Below are 8,352 nucleotides of genomic sequence, written 5' to 3'. Positions count from 1 at the left end.
ACATCCAAACTATTAAGTAAAATAAACAATAAAACACCTTGATGAAATAACTTTCCTAGCGAACTCATATCCTTGATCCAGTTAACGTACAATAATCAGGCGATACTGTACGATAACTATATCCCAGCCTTCAACACCACCTTTTTTCCCCATCACTTCCCTCCTCCCTCCTCCCCATTGACACTCTCCATCCGAGCATCGCGCCAGCACCACCCTCGACACCCTTCCTACACCTTCTCGCTGCCACTACCTCGGCTGCTACCAAGCGACCTTATGTGGCGGAAAACACGTCTTTCCCGCCACCGCAGGCTTGTCTCTCTCCTGCTGCGTGCCGCCTCGGGAGAAACTGGGAAAGTGAAGCACCCCTACCCTGACAAGTGCTAGATAGGAGGGGAAGAAGGCAAAAAAAGACGAAAAAAAAGAAATTAAGAGCTTTTCATTTAGATTCAGAGTGAGAGGAGAGAGAGAGAGAGAGAGAGAGAGAGAGAGAGAGAGAGAGAGAGAGAGAGAGAGAGAGAGAGAGAGAGAGAGAGAGAGAGAGAAAGTGTTCCCGAGGCTGCGGGCAGAGCACCCTCGAGCCGTACACTCCCAGAGAGGCACTTGTGAAAGTTTTGCCATAACTAGAAGTGGAGTAGACGCGGCCCAGCTTTGCCTCAGGGTGGCGGGCTGCCGGTGTCAACTGCACCCTGGGGAGGAGGAGGAGGAGGAGGAGGAGGAGGAGGAGGAGGAGGAGGAGGAGGGAAGTACTGCATCTCTTGGGTATCATTAAAGTCCTATACAGTCTTATGGCAGCCACACCCTGAAGTTCTGTACGAGGTTAACGTGTAATGTTGTTGTTGTTGTTGTTATTATTATTATTATCATTATTATTGTTATTATTATTATTATTAATATTCGTTTGAACTGTTTTTTTTTTTTGGTTGTTGCTTTGGACAGATCCCCTCTTATATAAAAGAATAGGAGTAGTAGTAGTGCTAATAGTAGTAGTAGTAGTAGTAGTAGTAGTAGTAGTAGTAGTAGTAGTAGTAGTAGTAGTAGTTGCACCATCATTTTTTAATCTCACAGACTATATTTCATTCAGCCTCTATCTTAAATGCTTCGTTATCGAGTTCACCGTCAGTTCTTTCCTCTCCCCGCTTGGTGCAAGGTGGGTCGCGGCGCAGCCCATCCGTTCGGGGCGCAAATGAAGGTGTCACGGAGTCTAATTCTCTCCGTGTCTCCCCGAGTCTCTTATCTTGTTTCCTCCCGCGCGGAATTGCCTTTAGACGTGAAAAGCTTCTTGGCTTCACCGTTCAGGCATTTCGCTGGATACCACTCAGGGCTCCTCAAAATGGCGAACTTGACTCCATCAGCCTCTGTAATGTTTGTCCTGGAGATAAATAGAATTAGGAATACGTCGAGCCTGTTTTCCATCAGATCATCAATAAAGGGGAATTGTTTCGTTTTCTGTATTATTTGTTTATCTACTATTCAATTTCAAATCTCTATTTCATTATAAGTCTACTTTTTGGACAATTAAAGTATCAAAACGTAAATTTGAATTACCATATGAAAATCTCAATTCCTATTTTTTTTTTCTTTTTACGTCAAGTGCATAATGTTTCGCATTAGATAAAAAGCGTTTGTGTGATAGCGAGTGTGCCTCATGACTGTCCCCCGCCTGGCGCCTCCGTGTTGTGTCCACCAGTCCTCGCTGTTCGGTCCAGGACACTTTTGTAGCGGTTGTGGTGCGTCACTGGTCGCCGCCACGCCATTAATGAATGAAGGAAAAAAACGAAATTAATTAATCGTGAGCATGTCTAGCTGGGATCGGACTCTCTCTCTCTCTCTCTCTCTCTCTCTCTCTCTCTCTCTCTCTCTCTCTCTCTCTCTCTCTCTTTTGCGGTTACATTTTTTTCTCAGACAGCGACGGTTCAAAGGCCAAGAAAAAAGTGAAATAGGACCCGCGCAATGCCACTCCATAAAGAGGAGGAGAGTTTCAAAACAAAAGTCCAAATGAATTCTTGCGGTGGTCTGATGCTCCCTGTTGGAGAGATTGAAGGCGTGCGAGAGGGGAAAGAGGAAAAAGAAAAATGGAAGGGTATAGTATTTCAAATGACAGAAGGGTGTAGTATTTAAGATGAATGAAAAGTGTAGTATTTAAAAAGATAGAAAGTTGTACCATATAAAATGGATGAGGAGTGTTCGTAGTGTTTCAAATGACAGAAGGATATGGTATTTCATATCATGAAAAAAATATATTTCAATCACAAAGGGGTATAGTCTTTCAAAAGATTGCCAGTAAATATTGAAACTGTCGTACTAACCAAGATATTGCGAAGAGGAAAGGTAATGTCAGGTACCCAATTGACTATCCTATGTTACTACGCTGATTACAAGGCGACCATCCATATCCACCCATGTCCTTCAGTACCCACGCTGATTAACAATCCATCGATATCCTTCTGTATCCACACAGACGGAAAGACAATCATCCGTATTCCTTGTACCTGCACTGATTAACAGGTACACATCAATATCGTATGTATCTGCTGATTAAAAGACGCCCATCTCGTAAGATCAAGGACGAGGACAAGAGGCAGGAGGCATAGTTCACTTCACTAATGCAAGACTTAATCAGTACCTTCACTCTTTCATCCCTTTTCACTGGTGTGCTCTAAAACTCTCCGAAACTGTATTTCCTCCTGCCTATACACGTTCATTGTTTCAGGGGAGAAGTATCGAGACACCTCAAAAATAACTTAGCGTTTCTCTTAGATCTAATTTCTTTTTTAGGTAGGTTGGAAACGAAACGATAAACAGGCATTTTAATATTTTTTTTCCCTTGACCGGTCTTCCCAAAACATGAAAAAAAAAGTAGAGCTATTAACTTTATACCACTGTAATGACCATAAAAATTACAGAGGAGAAAAGAACAGTAAGAAAATCAGCAATGCAACAGATGATGAAATAGGAAAAGATGATGTTATACTCTTGACTTTCACTGTATCACGTACTACGGCAAGTATAGCTACCGTAAACAAGAGGGACTTTATATATACAAACCTAGAGGAGACGCAGCATCACAAGGTCACTAGAAAGACTGAATGAAGAAGTGACGCAGGCGGCTTTTTAATACGTATAACTTGATGGAATTTCATTATCAAGAGCTGAGATATGATTCTTGATGTGGGATAGAATGAGCGAGTCTAGTGAGGAGCAGGTGGCTAATGGAGTGTCATTGAGGTGGAGGAGGAGGAGGAGGAGGAGGAGGAGGAGGAGGAGGAGGAGGAGGAGGAGGAGGAGGGTTAGTCAGTTGGCAGGAGGGATTCATCTGATTGCTTGATGGAAAGAATGGGTTTTTTTATGTGGGGGCGCCTGAGAACCACATGATTTCCTTCGTCAGAGTTGAAAGGAGAAGTCATTGAGCTTTAATGTATTCAATCTACTCAGTCCTTTTTACACCACTCCGATGGCCTTTAATTGACTAATGTTCTGATGTAATGAACGCCACACTTTCTCTTTCTCTCACTCACTCCCGCTCACTCACTCCCCTGTGTTCGACTCTTGACCAGCAGGGGCACAGGAAACGCAGGTAACAGTGCAGGTGTTTATTCACAGAAGGTGTGAACAGAAGGCTGGAGGTAGGTGATCTCCCGGCGCCAGGCCGCGCACTTCCACTTAACACTTATGACTGAAGCCTAGCTCGTTCACTCATACACGTATTCATGCCTCACACAAGTCTCGCTCATTCACTCGTTCACACAACTAGCTAACAACCACACACCTCCCCCGAGACATAAGGAAGATTCCTTATCTTTGTTATGGCTACCGTAACACATGAAACAAAGTTACAATGATTGAAGTACAGAAAACACGGTACATATACACAAAACAAACACAGCGTACAATGAACACGTACGACTAATCGTAGGTGCTACGGTGCCACCGCACCTGCAGTCGTCTCGGCTCCCTACGCTGTCGGCTGCTTCGACGCTCTGGTTGCTCTCGGCCACGGTGTACCCCGTTACCCTGATGCTCCGGGCTGCCGGGATGGTGGTGTTCCTCGTGACCCTGATGCTGAAGCGCTGCACCGCCATGAGCGGTGTGCTGCTCGACAGGAAGGGGAGCAAGAGGTCTGTGTGGGCGTAGGTGTCTTCTATTACGCCACATCACGCGACCGCTGCCCATCTTGATGAGGTAGTCTCTCCTTCGCCCAACAGCCACGATGACACCCAGGCGATCCCAGAGGCCTGTCGTGTGATCTTGAACGTCGACGTGGCCACCGAGGTGCAGGAGAGGAAGAGTACGGGCGGACGCGTCGTGGCGAAGTTTCGCTTTCTTCCTCAGTCGCTCTGCCTTGGCGTCGCACTCATCAGCAGCGCGCTGCCACTGCTGAGCGTATGAGCGATGATGAGCCGGGACACAGGACCTCATAGGATGACCGAAGAGGACTTGTGCTGGTGATCGCCCTTCCGCCCTCGGAGTGTTGCGCAGTTCCAGCAACCCGCGAGCGAACGCATCCTCGTCCAGGTGTCCCTGCTGTGTGGTCGTGAGGATCAGCTTCTTCACGGACTTGACCGCTGCCTCGGCGTGACCATTGGAGCGTGGATAATGAGGTGAAGATACACGATGCTCCACCCCCCATCGAGCCAGGAAGCGCCGTACCGATGAAGAAGTGAACTGCGGTCCACCGTCAGTCCTCAGGAGAACAGGCACGCCCGTGTCGGCGAACACACCCCGAAGGACACGAACGAGCTGATCAGCCGATGCTGGACGTGAGCATGCAGACACGTGAGGCCACCCAGACAAGCGATCTACATACACGAGGTATGTACGGCCTGCTGCGTGGAAGTAGTCTGCAGAAACTGACTCAAACACCCTGCTGGGTGTGTCCGTGTCCTGCCAGAGAGGTTCGTTGGCTTGGCTTGGTAGGAGTGGACGGCATAGTGAGCATCCAGAAACGACGTTCTCAACGTCTCTGTCCATACCAGGCCAGTACACCGTTTGTCGGGCCCGTCGCTTGGTGCGCTCCATCCCCTGATGACTGTCATGGAGTCGCTCTAGTGTTTCTCGGCGGAGGCTGTGAGGAATAAGAAGCCTCGGCCCGTAAACCACCAGGTCGTCGTCTACGGCCAGCAGACTGCGCACCGGCCAGTACGTACGCAAGCGGTGATCGAGGTCGTGGCAATGATCAGGGAAGCCCTCGATGATGACGTTCTTGAGCAAGCAGTACTCCCCGTCTCTTGCTGCTGCGGCACGTACCATTTCCACAGTCTGATCCTGGAGTGGTGCTAAGCGGACGCCGTCCTCATTGGTGGCAGATAACGCTGAGATGACCGCTGAGTGGAGAGGGTCGAGGTCACCAGAAGTAGCAGCATCCTCTTCCTCCACTGGGTCCTGTACTGGAGCACGTGAGAGGGCGTCGGGCACACAGTGTGTCGATCCCTTTTGCCAGCTTGCTGTGAAAGAATACTGAGCAAGCTTCTCCCTCATGCGCTGCAGCCGCAGGTTCTCTATTTCTCCCAACAACTTGCTATTGAGGAGAGGTATCAGCGGGCGGTGGTCGAGCACTAGATCGAAGTGAGGGAGTCCTTTCAGGTAGGTGCCACATTTCCTGACTGCCCAGACGATTGCAGCCATTTCCAACTCTATTACTGCATAGCGGCTCTCTGTGTCTGTAACAAATCTTGACCCGCATTGCACCATCTTCCACTGGTCACTGTGCTTCTGCAGGAGAACGAATCCAAATCCGTGCATCCTTGAGGCGTCAGTCTGTAGCATCGTTGGTAATGATGGGTCGAAGTATGCCAAGACAGGTGGGCTGACGAGACACTGTTTCACCTTCTCAAACGCCTCTTCATGGTTAGGAGACCAGCACCAACTGTTCTTCGGGCGTAAGAGATCTCTGAGGGGTTGTGCAGCTGCAGCCACAGCAGGAGAAAAGCTCCCAAGCTGGTTTGTAAGACCCATGAATGATCGTAGGTCGGTGATGTGCTGTGGTCGTGGGAAGTCAGAGATTGCCTTAACTTTCTTTGAGTCTGTCGTGTAGCCTTGTCCAGAAACAGAGTAACCACAGTAATCTACCACTCTTTCCGCGAATGTAAACTTCTGTGGGTTGAGAGTGATGCCGTGCTGGTCACACCGCCGCACAATCTGAATGACATGGGCTAAGTGCGCACTGTAGGTGGAGTCATAGGCCAGGATGTCGTCCACGATCTTGATGGTGTTAGGTATGTCGCCGAGAGCTTGGTCTCCTCGACGGTTATACTCGTCTCCAGACGAGACGAGACCCATAACCGCTCGCCGAAACTTGTACCGACCCCAAGGTGTTATGAAGCAGGTTAAATCCTGGTCTTCTTCTCTAATGGGGACTTGAAAATACCCCATCTTGGCATCAAGAGTGGTGAACCAAACTGCTCCGGTCCCGATCGAGGCGATGGCGTCATGAGGTGAGCGCACTGGATACACGGGCCTCTTCACGTAACGGTTGAGTCGTGTCAGGTCAACACACAGCCTTACACCAGATGTCTTTTTTGGGACAGGCACGATGGGGTGGCACCATGCCGTAGGGTAGTCCACACTCTCGATGATTCCCTTGTTAAGCAGCTCTTCCAACTGGCTCTTAATTTCTTCACGCCAATTGTAAGGGATTGTACGAGATGCTGTTACGGCGAAGGGTCGAGCGTCGTCTGTCAACTCGATGGCCATGGATCCACCAGCCATTGCACGTAAACCTTCCTTTGCTTCGAAGACGCTGGGAAAGGCCTTGATCACAGCAGCAGCGTGCCCCGCACGCTGCTGTGGCGTTGGGTCGTAGGAATGAGGCCAGCTGATCACTTCTGTGGGCGTAGATAGAGGTGGCTGCGAGGCGGTCGGGTACTTGATGGAGCTGTTGCCGGTGTGCTGTTCTTCCCTGCGTAGCGGTCGGATTTGAGCCGGAAAATCTTCGGGGAGGATTCCGAGAGCGATGGAATCGTACCAGCTAAGCAGCGCCCCCTTCACCTCCTTCACCACGCTCACAACAGTCTCAGCTTCCCTGTCGCCCAGTTGCAAGTGCGACGAGAAAGTTCCTACACAGGTGAGGGGGTGATTACCGGCAGCATAAAGTCCATCACCATCAGCGGGCGCCAAGCTGGAGGGCGGGATTCCAAGGAGTGTTGCCGTGTCGAGGCCAATAACGGTCGTTTCGGCCCCAGAGTCAGGAGTCCACGTAATCTTGTCTCTTCCAGCGGGATGTGTGGCGGTAATGAGCACCTGGGGCGCAGGTCGTGCCGTCACCGTCTTTGTGTATACGCCTGATAAGAGCTGGTATACACTGGCACTGGCTCCCCGCCTCGGGCCTGCACCGCGATGAGGAGAGACAGTTGAGGAACTCCTCGAAGCTCCTCGTCGTTTCCTCACTGTCTGCTGACATACACTCGCAAAATGCCCTCTTTTCCCGCAGTTACGACACACTTTATCTATTGCCTGGCATCCCCTTTTGTCACTGCGACAATCTTTGCCACAACGATAACAGCCCGTGGGGCTTGAGCCCCCGAAACTGCCCTTCCTGTAGTTCGAGACAGCGTTCACACCATGGCTCGAAGAGTGAGAGCCGCCCCTTAGTACTGCACTACACTGGTTAGCGCTCTCTGATGCTCTGCAAATATCTATGGGCGTTTTCAAGGGTGAGTTTCTTGTTTTCCAGCATGCGTTTCAGAGCCACTTCGTCTCGTGTCCCAACGACAATTCTGTCACGCAGCTGATGGTTTATGCACTGGTCGCAAAAGTCACAGAAATTGGCGATTTCCTTAACAGCACATAAAAAGTCGTCAAAACCTTCTTGCGTTTCTTGCACGCGGGAGTAGAAGTCTCTTCTATCCATGATGATGTTGCGCTGGCTTCGCAGGTACTCACACATTGCATCGAGGATGGTTCTTAACTCCGCGTCTCTCGGTAAGCTTATCCCGTAGCGAAGTGTACGGGTCCACTCGTCGTCTAGGACAGCAGCGAGTGCCGCCCTCTGCTCAGCCAGGGAGAGACAGTCTATCCTGGCGAGGGTTACGTATCCTTCAAACTTATGGCGCCACGTGTTGAACTCACGTAAAGATGCTGACGCCGTTAAGTGAGGAATGATGGTGGCGGACGTCGGGAACCTCGCGCCCTGGGTAGACGTGCTGCGGGCTGTGGTTTCGCCTTCATTGCTCGCCGTGGTGCGACTGGGAGCTTGTGTCCCCACTCTCTCCAGCAGCTGGGTTAAACGCTCCTCGCGAGCCTGACTCTGCTCCGACTGTCGCGCTAGCAGAGCCTGACTCTGCTCCGACTGTCGCGCTAGCAGGGCAGCCAGCGCCTCCAACTGCTTCTCCATTCTGCGCCGTACCCACTGCAGCC

At 50.3% G+C, this 8,352-nt stretch overlaps 1 long non-coding RNA gene across 1 annotated transcript in view; it reads right to left on the bottom strand.

Annotated features, from left to right (window-relative positions):
- Nucleotides 1–827: 827 nt before the first annotated feature.
- Nucleotides 828–8,352, bottom strand: part of LOC135090179 (uncharacterized) — a 178,504-nt gene continuing 170,979 nt past the window's right edge. The window contains exons 4-5 of the long non-coding RNA XR_010261810.1: nucleotides 1,546–1,735; nucleotides 828–1,369 (exon numbers count right to left, since the gene is read on the bottom strand). This is a non-coding gene — a long non-coding RNA (uncharacterized LOC135090179). The remainder of the gene's footprint in view (nucleotides 1,370–1,545; nucleotides 1,736–8,352) is intronic.

The sequence above is a fragment of the Scylla paramamosain genome, chromosome 3, assembly GCF_035594125.1.
Source record: "Scylla paramamosain isolate STU-SP2022 chromosome 3, ASM3559412v1, whole genome shotgun sequence".
Taxonomy (NCBI): Eukaryota; Metazoa; Arthropoda; class Malacostraca; order Decapoda; family Portunidae; genus Scylla; species Scylla paramamosain.
This window is presented reverse-complemented; position numbering and strand designations above follow the sequence as displayed.